The following is a 21846-nucleotide window of genomic DNA, read 5'->3' as shown; positions in this document are numbered from 1 at the left end:
TGGTCTTTTCAAGCTAACTGTCAGAACAGAATAGCATTGCATACAGCCAGCTTTTGCATAAAAAGAAAAAAGAAATCTCAGTAGGCTGCCAAGGGTATTCAAGCATCTCAGATTCCTTAAAGTATTTATCCTTGCCACAAACAAAAAGCAAATTTTAAAGCCTTTTTTTTCTTGCCACCTGCTAATGGCTGTACCATCCTTCCTTTTCCAGAGCATTTCCACAAATACTCATATTTCTCAGGCTGACAGCTTTCTGATCCCCAAGACTGAATAGCTGGTTATCTTGGCTTCCCATCTTATGTAGAGTTTATCTCCCTCATTTAAAACAGAAAAAGCACCGTCCGCATGCACTGACCATTATCCTGGTTGGGTTGTTAAAGTTACTGTAATGCTGACTTTATTTTCTGTAACAGTTCTGAACAAAATGTTTCCTTTGAAAGGTCTCAGACCTCTATCCTCCCAACTCCTAATCACAGTAATAACCAACCTCAAGGAGTCATTAGTGAAAACTCAAACAATATCTTGTAACAAGTCAGCTATGAAGAAATTGGCATAGTTTATCTCTTTGATTCGTGTTCTTATGAAAATAATGGGTTGCAAAATAAAGCTAGCATTGCTCTTGTGCTATACAGTATCCCTTCAATCTGATTCTTTCATCTTCCACCCACTGATCTCCCAAACTAACATGGAATGTAACTCTGCAATAGCTTTACAAGATAGAGTTCGTCTATAGAAGTGATATGTTCTTACACTATAATGCCAGTTTATTGTGCTCCTTCTTAAACTGACTCACCTGTGAACATCCTTTTAATTTCTGTAACTTGTTGCAATTTTAGATAAGCTGGGAAGATGTTATAATGATTATATTCAAGCCCAGCCTGTACAGAAAGGTTTAGTTTTCTGAAGCATTTAGATGCAACAAACTATGTAAACTGAATTTGGATAAGTTCTTGGAATTGTTTGCTTCTGATTTTGTCTTTGTGAAATAGACATTATGCTTTGTAGGGAAGCTGATAAATAATGTAAACTATGGCTTGCCACTAAGAAACTGTAAAATCTTTGTATCTGCTGTTTGGTTTGGCTTCAGTAATCAAAGAGATCAGCTTTTCTTCATTGAAAGCAGTAGGCAGATGGCTTTTCAGGTTTCTTTAAGGATTTTTATTCTCACTTGATGTGGTTCAAACTGTAAACTGGATATGAAAAGATAAGAGACCATTTTTCAGTTTTGCTTTATAGATTAGAATAGCTTGATTAGAAGGGACTGACATGGCTCAAGTCCAACTGCCTGACCAAGTTAGGGCTAATTGAAAACTAAAGCATATTTTTGAGGGTATTGTCCAAATGCCTCCTGAACACTGACAGGCATGGGATATCAACCACCTCCCTAGAAAGCCTGTTCTAGCATTTCACTGCTCTCAAAGTAAATCAGTTTTTCCTAATGTCCAGTCTGAACCTCCCTTGGCACAGCTTTGTGCCATTCTCATGCATCCTATCATTTAGTATTGAATCAACTTCCATTCTTTCATTTATTCATTTCCCATGAAATGGGAATAAGGACAATTCCTCCTGTATAACAAAAGGTAGCATTAATCTTGTTGGTGACATTTTTTTTATAAATCAAGCTCATGAGATATTCATACTGAACTCCGAGAGCTTCAAGTCATATTAGTTCCCCTCTAAATGGGCTGTATTGATTTGGCTGAACTATACTGATTTTTAGATAACTGGAAAGCTTGGAATAGCTCCCAAAACCCTCAAATATTCTTGAAGATCTTCCCATCATTCTGTAATGGTGGTGGTGGTCCAAAGGTAATGCCTCCTATTTATTTCCTTGAAAACTACAGCAGATAGTTGTAGTGACCTGCTGTCGCTACTGCTGAAACACACCACCTATCACTTTACTGTGCTCACATCCACTGTTTGGTCTCATCAGTGTCCAGCAAGCATTGATGAATGTCAATGGGTGCAACTTCTACATGGAGGAATTCAATCCCATGCCTTTGTTTCATGCCATTTTGTCAGACTGCCCTTCTGCTGCCATCTGTTACACAGCAACAAAATGTAAGGGAATATTGGTTCAGCCTCTACTGCCATACCACCAGCTTTAGCCTCTGACACTGTGGGCCAACATAATAACATAGAAGGCACTACTTTCAGAGCGGCCCTTGTATTATTCCACTTGTTGATGGGTCAGCAAATGAAATTGCCCGGCTGAGGTACTTCAGGATGGCTTGGTGTCTTATGAAAAAGAGGTTCAGGACTGGAACAGTGTCACTTCAGAGAATGAAACCTTTTGGAAAAGGTGCTAGGGACTTACAGTGTGGTTTCTTTTATATTATGTCTGACAGAAACATACACCTTTTGTTTTCAATTACATTTTGTAATAATTTGATTCAATCAAAAGTCTAGTGTTGCTCTCTATTTGTATTATCAAATGGTTTCTCCAGGTAAGGACAAAGATTAGTGGCCAGCTGAACCACCTGGCTGTCAGCACTCAAACCCCCCTTTCTGTAGGGTCGTGAGGGTTATGTGAGAGACACATGATCAAACAAGGAGTGAAGGAGGGAGGTGATACAGATGAATTAGCAGTAGCACTTAAGTTTAGGGACAGGATCAGATGCAGTGTAAGAAGATCAGACTCTGATTAGAGACTGCCTTCTTACTTCTTCTGCCAGTCATCCCCATCTAAAGAAAAAAAAAATGAAGAATTCAGTTCCCCTGAAACTCAGTTTTCAGGGCACGTGTCACAAAACTAACTGCATGCTATAGAGCACATTGTTCTCATACCAAATAAAAAAGGGAAAGCATTGTTCCCAGGAGCTGTTTTAGAGGATCTTTATAAGATAGTTTTGATTTATTTTAATAAGCAGAGAACAAAAAGAAGCAAGTGAAAAATCATTTTCCAAGTATTGATTATGGCATCTTAGAAAAAAAAGTTGGTTCTCCTTCTGGAAAATTCAGAAAGGGCACATATTTAACCTGTCTTTATGGGCACTGAGGGCTTAATGTTTCACACACTGGTGCAGCTGCATAACCCTGGTGACTTCAGTGGGTCTGCAGGGGTTTACATGGGAATGACATACTTTCTGTAATGCTTTTTGTCTAGTTCCAAGTATTTGTGTTTAAAGCAGTACAACTGTTGAAAAAAAAAAAAAAAAAAGAGCACAAACCATATGATTATGGATTTGAAATCCTTACAACTTTCGAAATGATCTCGCTGCTGCTTTGCTCCTGATTTAACAGTCACCCTCATATTCAAGTCCTAAAACACAGCACAGAGTACACAGATCTCTCCAAAAGGAACAAGCCAGATTTTTCAAGTGCAATGTAAGACCAGCCTGAGGCCTCCCAGACTTTGCATTACCCCTCCCAGCTCCTCTGCAGCCCCCCAGCCAGGCTTAGCAGTACCTCCCACTCCATCCCACTGTGTTAGCTCAGCTTTGTGATGCTTACAAACTCAGTGCCCTTTAGTTCTGATCTGCAGTGCCTTCAGGGAAAAATGATATATCGGAGTAGTTATGTCCCAAATTGAATGTTAGTCAAATGTTAAAATGAAAGAAATATTATGGAAAGTCAGCATGTCTCACTTTGGAAATAAATTACGTAAAGTACACTGGAGTGTCATGGCTCTTGGGACCACATATGATCCAAACATAGCATTTAGAGGAGCGATCACAACATTGCTAGATTTACCAGATCATCATAGAGGAACATTAATACCCAGAAAGAAAATAACAATTAGCAACAGAAAGCTCCCAACCAATAACTTAAACTCATTTTCCAAGGTCAATTCCTCATATTAGTAACCTATTTATATGTATCACTAGAGTTTATAGCAATTATCTCGTTATTAATAGAAGACAACAAGCCCAACTTCACTAATTGCTTTACTTAATACAGACGCATTTGGTTCATAGAACCGTGCTTCTTCAACTTTGCATTTCAGTTAACTTAAATGTAGTCTAATTAAATGGTATGGTGTTATGTGATGGTACTTTCTTATTCTCTGTAGTCTGACTTCTTTGGCACTGCTGAGTTGAGAATGGGTACCTGAGTGTAGGTTAAAGGAATGTGGACCCTAGACCAGAGCTGCAAACCTCCAAGTGGGGGAAGTAGAAGATCTGCTTCTCTGTGTATCTCGCAGGAAGGGGAACATGACTTGATGTGGCTATAGTGTGCAACAAGGGATCCAGCTTGTTAGCTGCCAGATTGACACCGTGCCTCAGAACAGCAAATTTACTTACATCCATGTGCAGAGCTAATGTTTAGGATGCAGTCAGTACCTTTAGGGTTTGATATTGAAAGACACATAACCTTTAGATAGGTATCCTTGCATGTTTAGGTAGACAGGTGTTACAGTTTCTTCTGTCTAAGGTTTTCATCTGTTTAAGGACTGTTGCTTGTGTGGGGGCCTTCCTTCTGCAGGTAGGCGGTGCTGTGTGAGGCTGCAGCTGTGACATAGCAGCCAACCAACCAAACCTCCTGGTTTACCTTATTTTTACAAATTCTTCAGATGTAGTCAGTAGTTACAGTTATTGAATGTTACATGTGATACCATTTCATGCCAACTTGAACTCAGGATCCAAGCTTAAAATGCTATGTTTAAAATATAAAACAAGAATGTATTCAACCCCACTTTTTGTGTGTTTTTTTTTTTTTTTTTTTTTGGCTTTTTGCTCATTTAGCTCTCATTTTGCTGAACCTTTTACAGCAACTGCTGTTAAAGCTGTAACGTGCTGTTGCTTCCGAGAGTTCTCCTGCTCTTCTTTGAAAGAAGTTTTCCTCAGAGGTGCTTTGTATAGAGACTTTTCTTGTCTGAAGTTCTTCTTAGGGAGCTGGAGACCTCCAATGGATGTTAATTAGAGTTCAGTCTGCAGATGTAAGAGATTCCTTTTCTTATTTCATCTACCTCATTGCTTTCACTGAGAACAGCTGGTAGGACTTACTTCGGGCTGAGTTACCTGAGGAATGAATCAGCTCCTTCATGGCTTTTTGTTTAGCTTACAGAAACATGAAAGTTCAATTTTCGATTGAATTGTTTTTTTGTCTTATCAAAACATATTATCCAGCCTTGCTGGCAAACAGTGTGTGTTGAAAAATCTATTCCATCAAGAATTTTCTCATGTATTTTCTAGTTAAGGGTCTGCAAAGTTTTTGTTTGTTTGTTTGTTTGCTTTTTAATGTATTTGTGTGTGTGTGCATGCATGGCACTTATTTGAAGTATCCTTTTCCCCTTGCATACTTCTAAATTTGAAAAAGGCAAGGCTATTTTAGCTATCCTTAATTGAAAAAGAAACAAGAAAACCCTCTCCTTTTATTACACTTTCTAGTCCAGATTTAACAATCTTAAGTAATAAATTATATACCAATTAAAGAAAACATTAGATATGTATTCATAAACCCACAATAATATGTGGTAAGATAAACCGCAAGGTTTTCTGTCGTCAAGTTTAAGAGTGAAATAAAAAGTCAGTTACCCTTTCCTCTGTCAAGCAAACTGCCTTTGGAAGATGAGTAATGGGCATATTCTAATTAATTACATTCCAAAATTTTTCTCAGATCATTGTTGCATTCTTAATACAACCACTAGTTGCGTATTTATTTCATTAGAAGTATACATGCCTATAGAATCAAGTTTTTTGGTGATACATAACCAAAGTACTTGTGGAAGTATGCTCCAGTGTATGGCAATATACCTTAATTCTAACATGAACAAAAACTCCTTAGCATTTTTGAAGATCATTTTATTTTGATTCTCCTGAATAGTAAGCTAAGACTTGATATATGACCATATAACTGTCCCTCAAGCTCAAGTTGCAGTATTGCCTTCCATTTGTGCTTTTTCACTGGAATAAGCTGTCAATTGTAAAACCATCTCAGTTCATCACTTTCCTAGCTCTAACTAAACAGAATGATGTTTATTTCCTTTCTTACTAGATAGAGCAGCCAGCCCTTCTTTTAATACTTGTATGAATGAATGAATTCACAGCTATGAGGGCTGCACAGTGGCATTGTCCCTGTTCTCATAGGCACACAGAAGTAAAGATGCCTAATTAATCCTTTGAGAAAACTATTGATTTCAAAGAGAGCAGGATGGGGCTTCTGAGGAGGTCAGGATTTGCAGAATCCTGAATGTTTCTACCTGAATTTTCAGGTCGAAACAGGTCTTCTGGCCTGTTCCCTTGCTTTAGCACACGGCTTAAGTAGATGTCATTATCAGTCCCCAAGCAGATACCATTGTGCAATGAGGACTGTTAATACAGAGGAAAATGAAATTCTAGATACTTGGGTAGTTAAAATAGGCATCACCTCAAGAAGCACGAATATATTAAAAAAAAATAGTTGAAGTTCCTCCATATGTTGCCATGTAACTTTGGCTGATGAGGTTCCCTGCCTCATGTGCTGTCTGAGGCTGAAGTGTTCTCGTATGTCTGGTATCATAGTATGAAAGAATGGTTTGCGTTGGAAGGAACCTTAAACACCATTTAGATTCAACCTCCTGCAGTGGGCAGAGACACTTCCTGCTCATCCAGGTTGCTTAAAGACACATCCAACCTGCCCTTGAATACCTCCAGAGATGGGCATCCGCAGCTTTTCTGCACAGCATGTGCCATTGCCTCACCACACTATGAGTAAAGAATTTGTTCCTAAAATGTAATCTGTATCATCTACCCTGTTTTTGTTTAAAACCATTAAACCTTTTCCTATCACTACAGACCCCAGTAAAAATCTTTCTTATAAGCTCCTTTAAGTTTTGAAAGACCACTGTGAAGTCTCCCCTGAGAGAGCCTCTTCTCTAGGCTGAACAAGACCAGCTCCGTTAGCCTTTCTTGGAGGGAGATTCTCTAGTCCTCCAATCATCCTTGTGGCTTCCTCTGGACACACTCCAACACTCTCATGTCTTTCTTGTGCTGTGGACACCAGAGCTGTATGCTATGGTAACATTTAACTGCCTTCTTGTGTATTTTTATAATTAATTCTAATACTAAAGCAATTTGCATTTCTGGATTCCTCAGCAAGATGATTGAAAGGTGATTTAATTGTACAGCACTGCCAAGGTGATTGTTGGCTATAGCATGAGTTAATGTGGAGGTAATAGGAGATATCACAGGGACTAAGATTTTTCTGGCCATTAGCAAAGGTGACTTCAAAAAGCAAACGATAATTAGCATGGGTTTCACTGAACCAAGTTTCCATCTGCTGCTATTCACTGGATTTTGAGCTGCTCCCCTTTGCTCTCCTATTAAAGATTTGCATGTATTTTCTTGTGTTCCCAGCGAAAAGGACACTTAGGGGAAAAGGATATAAATCAACAAATAACAATGTAACCTGCAGAAATATAAATCTATGTAGATTAATCCATGTTTCCTAAATTGCATACTGGATTGTAATTCAATCAAAGGGTATGGGTCTTGTGACGTTTATGAACATTTATGGATAGCATGAGTGCTCAGATTAAAATGTCAAACCTGGTATTCAGTTTAGAATCACATATTATTGTTGCTCATTAATATATAAAAACAACAATTATATCCACTGAAATCCTCAATTTAATTTTGTTGTAATCTGTCTGCTTTGTCAGAGATGCAGTGTAGCCTCTCTGCCCCCTCAGATCGTTTTCAGGGCTCCACTGAATTTCAGATGGAAGTCTCCCATTCCACTGTTTTTTTGCAGCACAGCACTGGTTCAGTTTGGCCTCCTTTGAACTGAGGGGTTCTGTACTAACTAAATTATTGTCTTCATCCACCACTGGGACTGAATTGTAGTTCATATACAGAGAAGGTAAAGTGCCTCCAGGAGGAGAGGTATGGCCAGACTCTGCGTCTTAGATTCAATATGCTTGGTAGGTGGCATGTGATAAAGCTCTCCCCTTTGCCACTTCCGTATTGGTAAAGAGTGAAATTATTTTGAGGTAAAAACACTCCGGTTGGAATTATCTGAATCCATCTGCAGTTCTTCCTGTTTGAAGTGGTCCATAATTTATAAAGCTGTTGAATGAATAACATTTCTCATCTTGGTAGTGATACGTCTGAGAGATCCTGAATCGTTTTCACAAATGGAGCAGAATTGCTGTTCTGATGGCTAACTGAAGCCATTTAGTGAATAAATTGCTAGAAGCAACTAGATTCGAATTTCAGAAAGAACTCTGGCAGCTAAGATGTTAATTCCCTTGAAAGCAAGTGGTACTTGTGCTAACAAAGGTTAAAAAATTTCAAGTCCTCAGGTGGTTTACAGCCAAAATTGTACCAACTTCCACTAAAATTTGGCATGAACGCCTAAGTCTCCTTGAAAATTATATTTAGATTCATAAATCAATTACCTGCTTACATAGCATAACTAATATGACTGGATTTTACCATCTAACTATCCATAAGTAGAAATTCTTCAGCATTTAGGAGACTAATTCTTAATAAAATCCTTGAGAGATTCCTAAATATCCTTAAGGTTTATGTCTTATTTGTCTTTTTGCCTTTGTGATTTAAATGGCATATATTCACACAGCTGAGAAAGTGGGCAGAGTCTGCCCACAATGAATCAAGATCAGATTTAAGATTAGCCGCTGGCTATCCTGTCCAATGGCCAAAACAGCTTCCAAGTAATAATGATTAATTAACACTAGGAATTGAATATGAAAAAGATCAGTGGATTCCTTTTGTCTACCCCATGAAATAGAGCAATACTGGGTGGAAAACAAATGGCAGAGAGACTGGTACTTATTCTGCCTATAGTACAGAGAACTAAGAAAAATAGCCAGCTTTCTCATACTTCATTTTTTATGTATTATGCAATAGTATACATTGAAGAAATCCACTGTGTTAATATAATGTAATTAGGTTAAGTATGTCTCTTGTGACAAACAGTGTCGTATGATGAAAAGTTTCAACCCAGCATTTTAATGGTTCAGGTTCTGCTCATGGTTTCAATTAAGTCTGAAAGATTGCACGGGGCACTGAGAAGAGAATTTGGCCCACTTATCTCCAGCATACGTGTGCTACAGTTATCTAACCTGGAACGAAACATGGTTTCCTCAGACACATTTTGTTTTTCAAATACTTTACATGGAAAGTTTTGGGGCTTTTTAATATATTTAAAAAAAAAACAAAACAACTTGTAATCAAGTATCTAAACCAATTACGATCATTTAAAAAGTTATGGTGTTTCAGTTCTGGTGATTTGCCAGATTCTGGTTTGCAGATTCCAGTATGTTCTGCTTGTCCAGGCTTACCCTACAGTTTTAATTGGGTATGACAGTCTTGTTCATTCCTTACAGCAAAATCTATGGTAATGTTGGTGTAAGTCATTACTCAGCACCTCCAGAGTCTCAGGCCATAATTTGTAGAATTCTTTGGCATCCTTGTTTTTAAAGTTGCTTGACGCTTTTCCTTAAGAGAACTTGTTTTATATCGCTTATAATACAGCCAAAGTCTAACCACTGGGCTGAAATTTTCCATTCTGTGTTTTTTTTTCCCATGCTGGATGCCTCCCACTTTTTCTTATTATTTTTTTTTCTATTTTCTTTTCTTTTTTTTTTTTTTTCTTTTTTGCTCTGGGACTCCAAGGCACATTCTTTGGCTCAGACCTCTTGTCTAAGGTTCTTCCATGGTGCAGCTCACTGTCCCAGCTGCCCAAAACCCTGAAAAAATTAATTCCCGGCTACCAGCCACTGCAGTCCTTTTCATACAGTTGTATCTGTGGGTTTAATGTTTAAATCTCCAGGAGCATTCTAAAAGGCAAATAAGGGATTCATGCTTAGCAAAGCAGGGTTTTTTCCACCAGAATTTCCCTGTTAATTTTCATCAGTTATGGATTTTTGAAAATTAACAGTGATGTGCTCTCCCCCATGCTGACCATGTCCATCTTATTCCATCTTGGGGCACTTCAGCTTTTCAGTGGGCAGCATCCATCTTCTCATCTGTCTCATGCAAATCTTTCATATGCACGCAAATAATCAGTTCCCTCTTCTTCAAAAAGAAATTTTGCAGTCAAATAGGGCCTCTCTGGATGGCCTATCCAATAAATGCTATAAGCATCTTGTTTGCTGCCTTGCAGTTCTTATGATTCTCTCTGTTCTTTGCTGTATTTCTTCTACCACCACTGCTGGATGACCTAACATGAGATAAGCATACATGCTTTCTCTAGCATTCACCTCTAACACGCCCATAATTCCCACAAATAATAGCTACAGCTCCGAAGAAATTTTCTACTTGCCTTCCTTCTTTCTCTCCTGTGGCAGCTCCTCCTTTTTCTTCACTATCTCAACTTAGGTTTGTACTTCTGTGAATATTTTTAATTGCTTTGAGTAATGAGCTAATCTCCTTGTAATTGGCAGGAGACGATAGACGAGGGCCACGGCTTGACTTAAGTACTAGAGTGCACCATAAGGATCCCATGGTCTTTATGCACTGTGCTCCTGGTACCCTGCTCAGCAATCTGTTGGAGAATGCCGTCTGCTCTGACTGCCGGAATTTCTTTCAGCTTGGAAGGCAGAACCAGACTGATTCGTAGCCTTTGTCAAATAGGAGTGTATCTTCTTGTTACAATTCAGAGCATTAGGCTTTGATTCATTTTGTCCATTGCTTCATCCCGTGTTAATATGTTTTGCACAGTTGTTGGCAGTAAAGCTTAGATATTCCTTTGTAGGCTTTGGAAACCAGACCTTTCGTCTACCGGAAGTTTGCAATCCCTTAGCCTTTCTGTTTTGATGCATCCGTTCTCTTCTTGGGGGTCTCAGGGTGACAGATCTGTCAAGTCCAAAAGATACTGTGTTGACAGAAGGAACTAAGACAACACAATTTTCCTGTGCAGCTATCAGCTGTAATGTAAGCATCCTCAGCCCTAATAATATGCCTAACCCCTCTTCTGTGAAGGTCAGGATCAAGAAGACGAGTTCTGTTTTAGAGTCCTGTATCATCTGGCATGGCTGCTAAGAAGGATGCCGTTCAAATCTGGCAGTGTTTTTGTGATAAGAGCATTTGTCCATAGGAGCCACAAGCCTATTTCACGGAGGCTGTTGAACAGCCACCAGAGGATATTTAGTCTCTGCTGGCTTGGAATTATCCCAGGACTGAAAAACTCCTTGGCCATTGCCAGTTTTCTCAGCTATATAGTTTTGGGGTCAGGTAATTTCAAAACTTCCAAGATTTATGCAGTTTAAAATTTTTAAACACTTTTTTTTTTTTTTTCTCTCCTGTGGGAACTGCTACCATCTGTGAGGCTCCTCGATCCCTCTTTTATTTCGGTATCATTTAAAGTGCTTATTATCACTTAATTTCATCATTTCCTTTTTTTCTCTCTTTTCTTTACAGATCACTCACAGTCAATTTGTGGCCTTCCTCTGAAGGAACCTTTCCTGACTCCTGTGTAAGTATTTATTACCAAACATTTTATACCTTTATTGATTAAAGTTGTACATTTTGTTCAAGTTCCATTCAGATCAGTACAAAGCATTTGGGAACTCCTCTGTTGCTCCGTATGGCCACAAGATTCAGTACTGAGATGCTGTACTGATGCAGTAGCCTAGAATTTCAATGCAGCATCAGCTTCTGGGACTCAGGCTTAGTAACACTGTGATTGATTGATCTGGAATTGATACGTGCATTTTTGGCTGAGAGTATGTACATATCAATTTGGGGATATATTTGTTGTACAGAGTATTATGCTGTTGAACTCTGATAGTATATAGTAATCCATGCTGTGCAAGAGCTAGGTAAGTGTAAGAAACAGTCAGCTAACATTTCAACCCATCCCTGATGGATACTGTCATGGTGCCAAGGAGCCCTTCCTTATCCCACTTCAGTGTACCTTCCCATCTAGTAGTAATCTACACTTCTTATCTGGGTAGATTAAATACATTGCATTCACCTAACAGTATCAGAATTAAAAACTTGTTACTGGTTTATTGGAAAAATGTTATGTAGGGGTCTTTTCTTGCCTGTTCTCATTCACTGGGGTTTGGTTGCTGCTACGTAATTTGTCAGGGTAGTGGCTTTCTTTGTTGGAGAAAATACTACATAAATCCACGTAATTGTATTATTAAGACTTAGAACAGGAAGAATTAAAATTTTAATGGTTTGAGGTTTTTTGGTTGTTGTTTTCTTTGAGGGGAATAAGAGATTGAATTTTTGAGAGAGTTTGCTCTTTCCTTCTTTTTTAATTTGCCAAGCTCTAAGCCATGTGATGGTTTTGTGTACTTAGAACAAAAGTTTGCACTTTGCTGAGTCTTTAATACATATTGGCAATGAAATCTACTGTATTATAACAATGAAACTTTTTGTTGTGAGATAAGGGTAAATATAGCACTACCATATCATAATATTTACTATAATTAAGTAAAGACAGACCAAAGTTTTCCAGTCCGCCAGCCTATTAAGCACTGTTTTCAGGTATTTAAGCTGTATTTAGTGATTGCCAAAAACAATGAGGATTTTTTAATTTAGGATTAGAACTTCATGTCCAAATATGCCTGGACTTTGTGTTACCTCAGATCTCCATTTCACAATTTAAATTCATTCCTACAACCTGCTCAAAGAGGAAAGTAGATGGCTGTTAATATGCTGCCTGGAATTAAAGGAGAAAAACATAGCACAGGAAGAAAAATAGCTCTTTCATATTTGGAAGAGGAATTAAACCTGCAAATTTATGTTCAAGTCAAGTTCTGGTTGTTGAAATTTCTTCAAAGGAATGCTGAAGTGCAAAGGGATATTCTGATTTTTTTTCAGGTGTGTGCTGAAACAAAGAGCTTTCTTTTGCTGATAGAAAACCTAAATTATGTGTGTTTAACATTTAAAGGTGACTTGGTACTTTTGACATGCACAAAGAAATGGCACACTTGCTTCTCCCTCACCCTATGGGCACAAACATGAGCTATGCTTCAGTGACTGCCAAAGGTGGGATGACAATGCCAGCTACCACAGAGATGTATTTGAGCTGACCTCTCATGCCAGTGATGGCCCCATATTTCTTTCTGTTCCCCTTCTCCTTTCATTATAAGGTGTCCCAAATCTGTAATTTACAGCACGCTGTCCCCGTTGTGCTCTGATATATTTGCTGCAAATAAGTAGGAGTCTATGCGCGTGCATAGCTCCCCGTGGCAGTGTCAGGCCTGTGAGACGAGGGGAGCAGAGGCCCCTACAGAATACAACATGGCTTACGTCTAATGTGACATTTATTTGACTCAGAAAGGCAATTGATTAAAGTCCCATCAGACCTTTGCCATCATGTATTATGTATTTATCCAGCAGGGGCGGTTCATAACAGCCCCTGACAAATCCTATTATTTTTGTTGCAGAACTTCATAATATCGATAAAAACTGTTAATGATGCTCAGGGCCTCGAAGTGCGCGCTGCTTGTGTTAACACTTCCTGTAGCAGCAACGAGGCCCTTTATGTCTGTGGCAGGAACTGCGTGCCATCAGCTTTGGTACAAGCACATCAGTACCCATGCTCTGCCTCAGCAGCGTGAGGAACCGTGTACAAGTGTTTGGATGGAAGCAATGAACGAGCTTCATGTTGCATTTGCGCATGGAAATCCAGAGCCAAAATCCATCTCAGACAGTGCTTCGCTGTGTGACCACAAATAAACCATTTCTCTGATGTCTGCCTTTGTTTCTTAACCTGTAAAGCAAGACTTGCACACCTTCTTGCTCCTTTAAGTCAGGTTTATTCTACAGTTGAGGGCTTCTTTGTGCTTCTCCATTCTCAACTGAACAAGCTCTGTAGGATCCTCAATTTATTTCAGGCATGTGTGTAAGTTTGTCCTGTTTATACTGGCTCTCTCCTTTCTCTTAATAAGGTAGGTCCTTCAGGTCTCTGATCTTTTAAGTTCTTTTTCATAACAGAAAAAATCAAATTGGACATGTTTGCATTAGAAGCTGTTAATGGTACCTATCAAGCATGTTTCTGATCTGTAGATAATAGTGGATTTGTTCTGTATTCTGCCTCATTTCCCATTGCTTGACTTTCTTCACATATCTCTACCTACAACTTGATGATTATTCATTGTTCCTCCAGGTTATGTACCTGTCTGTTTATCTGTATGTCATCTGGTTTTCAGAGGTGGAGGGATTTCATGTTTCTCTCTCCTAGGCAGTATTCCCATTTAAGAGGAATATGATTAATTTCTGTTCCACTAGAATGTTTTCAGGAGTTTAAAAGAAGCAGGTGGATTCATTGTTGAAAATAGACCTTTTAATGGAAGAAAATCATCTAATCACTCTTGAGCCTTTCTATCATATTGTCTATGATGCATAACAGCTATTGACAATACGAAAGTGCTTTGCAGTAAGATAGATAGCTACTAAAAAGAGAGGATACTCTTTTTACTTCTTGAGCACTACCCATTCAGGTGGAACCCATACAGTATTGAAGAGTTATCCACTGTTAGCTTCGGGTAAGTGCTTGGAAGAAATGCCCCAGAGTGATCCAGATATAGAGAAGTTGCATGTCATGTTAACCTAATTCCATGAACATCTGTTCATTTCCTTGAAATAGGTTTCTGATGTAGCTGGGGTGAACTCCAACATTATTCCTATTAGATTCTGTGCTGATTCTGATTCTCTTGCTTTGATGTCCTGCTTTAAAAAAAAAAAAAAAAAAAAAAAAAAAAGCGCCATTTATTCTTCAGCTTCATGAAGACATATTCGGTCAAGTAATGATGACCTAAGGGAAGATGAGCAGCATCTTACTGATCTCATCATAGTTATGAGAACCATCCATCATATGATCAGCGATTCGTGTGTCAAAAGACACCCAGCAGTGTTCCAGCCTACCAGTTGGCAGTTTTTGAGAGTACGTATTCACTTTATCAGACATCGTGATACTTGAATAGTCTTTGCTATCTATATACATGTTCTTGCTGTTGGTACTTGTTCATCAGCAACTGTTATCTGTTAGCACTCTGAACCGTCATTGTGAAATATCTGCTAATTAGTAGCATCTGAACCCCTTTACTTGGTTTGTGTGCTTAGTGTTGTTTAGCGGATGAGGAACTTGAGAACAGCAACAGTGAACAGGAACAGGGAGGAGGCAGCTTTTCTGTTCTCAAGTTTCTTAAGAAGCTCTCTGTTACTTCAGAGGAGAATAATAACCTCCAGGTCAAGCTTATTCATGAATCAAAAATGAACATTTGCAAAATGCCAAAAAAAATCTAGATGTAATAAGCCTCATATTTACAACAGCTTTCAAGAGCTAGCATTTTTCAAGAATTATCATACTTAATGTAATAGATTGACATGCAAATTGTCCAGAAGAATCAGCTTATCCACTCAAGAAAATAAGGAGTTGTTCAAAGGGAATGGTCACCTACACAGCAATTTGAGACAGGAAAGGGATAGTACTTTCCCAGCTATTGTGTGCCTCCTGAAGAGAAGGAATTCTCCAAAAAAGAAAGAACATGAGCAAAGCCCCTATATTTGGCATTTGTAAGTGAGAGAAACGGTGAAACAAGCTAGAAATAGAAGTGGAGGATAAATTCCATTCTGCAGTGTTTATAGAAATCAAACTGTGTAACTGAGAATCACTCTGGGATGAATGTTCTTATACAAGTGCCAGAACTTCAACCTTGATTCTTTATCTGAAGACAACCATCAAATGGACTTAGGCAAAAGACTTGCATTAAAAAAAAAAGACTCTGATGAAGTTCATGGTTTTGTTCTAAAATATTTACATATTTAATAAAAATAGATTATATCCAGAAAATGGTAAAATTAGCTGGGAAGGGAAAAAAGGGCAAAATGTGGTGCAAGTTTTTTGTTTAAGCATTATTTTAAGTGTTAATGTTCAACTTAATTAACAAATAGTAGTGACTATCCATAGATGTGAAGCTTGTGTGTGGATTATGACAGGGGAATGTAAGCAAGCTGTCTGTAATTGCAGTGACTACAGAATATCCTCTGATGCTGAATGAGATTGAATCTGAGATTGGCTAGCGTGACAACTGAAAATGTCACCCTTTTCCGCAATTATGCTTATTGGAGATCCTTTTGTTCTGAGTTATTCTTCATCTAATTAGTGTAATATAATGTATTGAGTGCTAGCTTTCCTTGAAATGTAACAAATTCAACAGGTAACCACAGAAAAATTGGACTTTAAAATAGAAACTTCTGGAAGCATAGTATTTTAGGTTTAGCTAGAAAAAATGAAAGTGACAGAAAGAAAATGCAATTGGCCCGTGCACTTTTTCTTTTTTTAACTTCACATAGGCATCATTTAATCTATTTGGGTAGAAAAAAACACCTTACTGAAGCAGTAGCAGCACTGCCTACAGCAGTTTAAACATCAACCATCCAAATATTAAGACGGTCCAGTTTGTTAGGTCTGAAATCACTGTGCAAAATGGCACAGTGACAGACTGTGGCAGAGCTTTTCAGAATAATCTCTTTGCAGTTATGGTAAATTATCTTCCAACATGGGCAAGTGTGTTGCTGTTCTGCTGTTATACCATCACATCTCTCTCTTTTTTTTTTTTTTTTGGAAAAATGCTGTTAGTCCTTCTCCTTATCTGAAAATTCTCTTTGATGCACTGAACTTTAACATCATGCTGTTTACCTGTCTCCTTAAAATGTACAACAGATATAAGGCAGGAGAAAAAAAGTGCTAAAAGCAAGTAGCACTAAGGAGTGATTATTATGAAACCAGGTATCCAGAAATAGATGGTTTCCCAAAAGCCACCTCTTTATCAAAAGGTCATAAATTTGACTGTTGAGACTGTCACTGAAATACTAGTACTCACAGATGTCTAAATGCCAGAACAAGTCTCAAAATGTATGCTAAATATCCTATGTATAGGACACCATGATTGAAAATGAGCTTTTCAGAGTATCTCATGCATTTCCTTATTCTCTCCAACTCTCACTTAAAAAACAAATGTAAGCCATCTACCAGACGTTTTCCTGTGGGCCATTGCACAGCTGTACATGTCAAAACATAGAATCGTAGAATCCTTGGAGTTGGAAGGGACCTTTAAAGGTCATCTGGTCCAGCTTCCCTGCAATGAACAGGAACACGCACAGCTAGATCAGGTTGCCCAGAGACTGATCCAGCCTTGCCTTGAATGTCTCCAGGAGCAGGGCATCCAGTACATCTGTGGGCAGCCTGTTCCAGTGCCTCACCAACCTCCCTGTAAGAGACCATTTCCTTATATCTAACCTAAATCTACCCTCTTTAAGTTTGAAGCTATTTCCCCTTGTTCTATCACCGCAGACCTTGATGAAGACTCTGTCCCATTCTTCCTTATTAGCTCCTCTTTAGATACTGAAAGGCCACTCATGGAAGACCACTGATTAGTCTTCAGGCCATGCTTCGTGAAGGCTAGTTTACCTCTTGATGGGAATGGGAAACCTTACATATAAAAGATTCATAGCATATTAAGAAATAATGTTTTCTTCCTCTGAAGTTCTTGCTCGCTGTTCTTGCTCGCTGCTGCATCCATCATTTTGGATAATATCATGCTGAATATAATTCACAAATAGAGCCCCCCAGGTAATATTTTCATATGTCTGTGTGCTCAAAGTATTAGACTTTTGACACAACTGAAAACAAATGCTTTTGGATTTTAATAGGTCTTGCTCTCCTCTTTCACCAGATTGAGTTTTAAATTTAATCGAGTAGCTGTATCAGTTTTCCAAATGCTGTTTTCTAGTGTTTTAATTTCTTAAGGATATGCAAAATGGCTTGAGAGCCATTCAGAAGCAAAATGAGGATTCCAACTTCAAATACCTACAATTTAAGGTATTTTTTTCTTTAACCAATCACAAAAGTAAGGATCAGTTGCAACATTTGGATCTGGATGTGTGTTTAAATCTGCCTTCACTTATCCTTGATGCCTGCAAAAGGGATTAATGGAATTTTGCTTCTTGCAGTAAACTCTGTTTTAGATAAAAGACAGAAATTAATGTGTTACAGTCTGGATGCTCTGCAGTATGCAGTGAAGGGTGTGAAGAATACCTACAATGTATGATCAGTATATAACCAACCTGAAAGAACAGTATGTTTCACAAATTGTTTTTCAATTATTGCACTTAAATCCTTCAAGTTTTAACGCTTGGTGTGAATTTCTTGCTGTGAATGTCCATGATCTAGTTATGACATTAAGAAATTAAATTCTGCCACAGAAGAATAAAAGAAGAATGCAGCTTTTCTTCTTTTCTTCCAATGAACTTTAATGGGAAGGTAACATTTTTTGTCACTGGATTACCTGTAGACTGAGGCATGCCTCAGGGAAGATTGTCAAGCTTATTGAAAATAAGCTGCCAGATAATTTCTTTTGGAGCCTGCAACTTAACCTCATATTGATACTTTCTACTGTGACTTTTGTGGTATTGTCTTCACTTTCCATCTTTGCCTACCTATGTTTTGATGCATGCCATCATGGCACAGATTATGCCAGTACGATATTATAGCCTTGCTACTGGTCAACCCAGTTTGCCCTAATGAAGAAATTCATAAAATATCATAGCATGAATAGATCAAGAAAAGCATGCAAGTAATTCAAGGAGAAGCAGTGGGGGTTGTGTTTGTTTGTTTGTTTGTTTTTGTGTAGTTCTTCTGTTCACATAACATTTTTCCTCACCCCATCTTATTCAAGCAGCATTTTGCTGTAAGGCAAGGTCCAGTCTTTAAGCAGGAGACCTGGGCATTCAGCTAGGAGATCTGTAGTAGAAGCTGCTTCCTGTTCTGGGAATAAAAGTGCTTCAAAAGCACAGAATTGATCTAGATGCTTAATGCACATGTAAACTGTTGAGAGATCTGTAGCTCTCTCCCAAAGGACAAAACTGTAGAAATAACATGGAAACATCACCAAAAATGTATTATAGCAAAAGTGAATAATGCCTAAATATTGCTAATGACAAGTTTACTAAAGCTGATAGGTCCTTTTATGGCTGCTTAGCATGCTCCCTCTTTTTCCTCTTTCTTGTCCCCTCCTTTTGAGGGGCCTCAGAAAGCAAAATTGTGGAATTACTCCTCCCAAACTTTTAAATTTAGAAAATGCTATTTTTTTAAACTGATAATTGTGAAAAAATAGCCTTCATCTTGCCCGATAATTCTGTTCTCAACACTCCCCTTCAGGTAAGCATTTGCTCATTTTACAGTCCTTTTGCTAATCTTCATTTTACCTCATAATTTCCCTTGTGATACCATATCAAATGCTTTACTGATAGATTTAATTTACTATATTTCCTTTGTCTGAATAATCAGTTATCTTATCAAAGAAAGTTATCAGGTTAGTTTACTACAATGTACCTTTGGCAAACTTATGTTGCATTTTATCCCATTTTCCATTTGCCTGTATGCCTTTCTCTTTTTTGCTTGAACATTTGCTATGGTTGTGCTGTTGAAGCTTCTGATGTTACATTAACATCAAACAGATGTGAGATCTGAATCAGTTTCAATAGACTGTAGCAGTCTTGCAGAATCCTATTCATTCTCACACCTACAAAGTGTTAAGTTCTCATCTGTCAGACAAATAAAATATCATCTATTATTTTTCATTGTCATAACAGCAAAGGGCAGGTGAGCGGATTTTGAGCCTTGGCTGGTGAATGTTTCTGGTGATTTGCAAAAGGTTTTCTAGAGATAGAATCAGAGACATCTACCTGCACATGAGAGTGCTTGGGCACTTGCATTAGCAATACCTTAATGTATGTATCAGTAATGAAAATCTTAATTAAGAATGCTGCATCATTGTCCATGAACACTCTTTCTTTCTCTGTGTGTGAAGTCCTTTGTGTATTGCAGCATCTACCTGGTCCAGACAGACAGAGCTCTTCAAGAGTGCATCTGGCAGATCTTCTTGTGATTATTAAAAACCAGCAAATGGCAAACTCTTACTCTTGTTTTGTCTCAGCCTTGATGCTTAGAATAGTGGGGCATACAGTATAACTTACAGTTTGTTTATTTTTTATTACTTTTTCCACTTTGGTTGGTTTCAGAATTGATTAGAACTGAACGATGTAGCTTACAGTTACCAAAATGTGCACAGGCACTTATCTACCCAACAATATACTTTTTCCTTTAGAAACAATGCACTTGCCTAGACCATGTTCTGTTTGCACAAAAAGTATGCTAATGTGATGTGAAGACTGAGATTTTAATCTCTGTAAATTCAGGAAATTTAGAGTTAATGTTCCCACAGGAACCTTACCTCTGCCCCTTTCTGACAATTGAGTCTTTTACTGCACGATCCTTAGCTGTGGGTTTACCCAGGCAATGGAGTACCCAGAGAAGAAAATGTGATGGGTAGGACTGCTGAGTTTTTCCCCATAATTATGTTACAATCACATTTTATTTGTTGAACACTGTCTATATGTGTGATGTAATTTGAAACAGATTCAGAAAGCCTCTCAAAAATAATGGGCATGAGTTACAGATGTACAGATAAAAACACAAATAGTATAAGGTGAGGAAGGATACACGCATGCACATATGCACACGCTGCTCTGCATGAAAGCCAATCAGAGTTGTGTCTTTTGCTTTCAGATGAGTCAGGCTGTCATCTCAGATTCACTGATTCACAATGTCTCTGACATTGATAGCCTCTCTGGACTCACACCTGCACAGTGGGAGAATATGTGCCAGAAGGGATGAGAGTAAAGTACTGCTATTTTCTTGAAATGAGAAGAGCTAAGGAGTTCCTTCTTGGCTGTACAAATCCACAGAGTTTAGCCCTATACAAAAAGCTGCACATGCAGTGACTTTCCTTTTGCACAGAAAGAGTTACTGCAACCTAACCAGAGAATGCTGAGGCCATAGGTTTGCATGAGGCAGAAGAGTCACACATGCCTTTACATCATCGTATGAGAAAATAGTTTTGATAGTGAAGTCTCTGTAATCCAATAATCAATCAAACTGCAGCTCCTGTTTCAGCCACCATTAATATTCTCAGAACCAATATTTACTTCACTAAGGCATCAAAACCTGAAATACCTCAGATTAAATGAAATGTTTAAATAAATGACTGCTTGATATCATGTCCTTGCACTTTTATCTGGGCAGAATATAAGCAAAGAATCTTCTCCAATCTGATGGCAAGATCCTATAATTAAAACTGCAGGAGTATGCAGTGGTAAATTGAATTCAGAACCCTTATGGAAAGCTATTGCCAGCACAGTGAGGGCTGTATGTTATGGTAAGGGGAACAACACAGTGTCCTTGTCTACCATAAGTAACAATTCTGAACTTTTGGAGAGCAGATAACCATAGGTCTAGAGCGAGAAGACAGTGCCAGAGCTACAGCAGTTCTCCTCAAAATGCGTTTGTGTATACGGAGTGAACTACAGGCAGGACAGAGCCACCTCCTAGTGCCTGCCAGTCTCCTGTGTTGCATCTTACTTAGACTTACTTAGATGGCAAGAATCATGACTCTTTTCCTTCATTTTTGGTGCTTGGGGTTTTTTGGTTTGGTTTTCGGTTTGTTTTTTTTTATTATTTACTTATAAAGTTGAGAAGTTTCAGTCGTGTCCACAGTTAGAAAGCTGTAGCTTAAAGTCTGGTAGAATCTTTAGGAAAAGAAAGATATTTTAATGTGGTAACAGCCTTATTATTTCTAAACCAAATGATTTTGAACATGGCAGTGCTGCTACTTCTCTTTCAGGAATATGTACGTGTCAAGTTTGATGTTTTAAAACAAAGCTGTGTTATAATTATACAAGCATGTTTGAGAAAAAAAAAAAAAAAAAAGGCTTATGGAAAACTTAACAGCTGGAAACTGTTTTTTGCATACTTGGATGACTCAAAAACAGCTGAATGAGTTTTTGCAAAGCTTTACCAAAAATGTCACTTCTGAATTGAGACAAGGCATGAGAAATTTCTGCTGAAAAGGTAACAGTTTCAGAAAGATATAAGCAAATA

At 38.2% G+C, this 21846-nt stretch overlaps 1 long non-coding RNA gene across 1 annotated transcript in view; it reads left to right on the top strand.

Moving 5' to 3' along the window:
- The window catches only part of LOC122177261, a 334853-nt gene extending 321046 nt beyond the window's left edge, over positions 1-13807 (top strand). The window contains exons 8-9 of the long non-coding RNA XR_006178024.1: positions 11307-11361; positions 13399-13807. This is a non-coding gene — a long non-coding RNA (uncharacterized LOC122177261). The remainder of the gene's footprint in view (positions 1-11306; positions 11362-13398) is intronic.
- Positions 13808-21846: the final 8039 nt, after the last annotated feature.

This window comes from Lagopus leucura, unplaced genomic scaffold (genome assembly GCF_019238085.1).
Source record: "Lagopus leucura isolate 7727_CA_CO unplaced genomic scaffold, USGS_WTPT01 Super-Scaffold_100001, whole genome shotgun sequence".
In the NCBI taxonomy this organism is placed as follows: Eukaryota; Metazoa; Chordata; class Aves; order Galliformes; family Phasianidae; genus Lagopus; species Lagopus leucura.
Note: the sequence above shows the minus strand (reverse complement) of the source record. Positions and strands in the feature narration are given on the sequence as shown.